The sequence below is a fragment of the Cololabis saira genome, chromosome 6, assembly GCF_033807715.1.
Source record: "Cololabis saira isolate AMF1-May2022 chromosome 6, fColSai1.1, whole genome shotgun sequence".
In the NCBI taxonomy this organism is placed as follows: Eukaryota; Metazoa; Chordata; class Actinopteri; order Beloniformes; family Belonidae; genus Cololabis; species Cololabis saira.
The window spans coordinates 3,558,039-3,559,449 of NC_084592.1; positions in this window are offsets into that span (position 1 = coordinate 3,558,039).

Genomic DNA, 1,411 nt, shown 5'->3' on the forward strand with positions numbered 1-1,411 from the left:
TTTCCTGAAAAAAAAAGAAAGAATTCAACCTCAGCGTCATGAGCCTTGAACAGTTTACCACTTCTGTTGTTGCAAAACCGTGTTCATACAGGTGGAACAGTCTCCTTCCCTTGCAGCAACCTGCCACTGTTGAGCCCAGTTAGAGAGAATTATGGCTCCCATCGGCTAGACAATGGAGATGTTCCTTACAGCCTGGCTTTGTCTACCTGTCACTGACTACATTTACATGTAGTCAAAATTGGGGTTAAGGTCAATATTCCGGTTACTGAAACATTGGGAATAATCTGTTTCCATGCGTGAGCAAACATGGTTATCCCTGTTTACATGGTGATTAATCATTTGGGATATCTGGATCAAACCAGCGACGCATGGAGAACGTCATGACGCAATTCCCCTCATTTCTGCTTCTTCTTCTTCCTGTATCCAAATCCAAAACAACAACAATAACAGCAGCACGGTGGATAATGAACAGCCCAGTAGAAGTCACCTTCTTTTGCGCTTTGGTGCTGGTACTGACCCACCAGGACTTAACACTATTCCTCGTCGCCGAGAACGTGAAGAAATGGCAAATGGAGCCGGAGCTGTTGCCGTCCATATCCATGCTACTCGTTTCCACCAGAGCAGCGCGGACACTTTGGATGAAGGTGCAGTCAGGACTGGTGGGAACGGGGAGTAATGATGGAGTAAAAGACCAAGATTCCTTGCGAAAAGGACATGCGCAGAAAACAAATTCCTGTTCCTTTTGATGGAGAAATCCCATTAGGCGTATACATGACCAAATATTCCGGTTATTCAAAGGGGTTATTGGTGCTTGCATGGCCGTGCAAAACCGGGTTATTGCTAATATTCCGGCTAGAAAATGTCATGGTTGGTCCTCTGGCCTTCAGTAATTCTCTCCTGCTCACCTGCCAGCCACACCCACATCGTCAGTCACTCCATTCACCTGCTCACTCAGCTACAGCTCTTCAGCAATCAAGCCAGGTTAAAAGCTCCACTCTCCTTCACACTCACTGCCAGATTGTTCTTTGTTCCCATGCAAGACTTTCCAGCATTCACCCTTCGTCTGATCTCCCGGTTCCGACCCTGCTTGCTCCCTACCGGCCTCGTCTCTGCCCTGGTAAAGGCCTGTCTTTGACTCCGAATCAGCCTTACGACTTCCTGGTCTTTGTTGTGCTTACCTGCTTCTGCTGACAATACAAGTCATTACCAATCTATCTGGTCCAGTTGGTGCTGCTCTTGGGTCCAAAACCTCACCTCCTTACAGAAAAGGGTTATTGACTGCATTTAAACAATGAGGCTGTTAGTTTGGAGATGCCCCAGAGGTCTCCCCACACTCACTAATCCTCAAGTTCCATTTGGAGTTAAAACTATACAGAATTCTGATGTAGAAATATTAAAACAGTACATTACT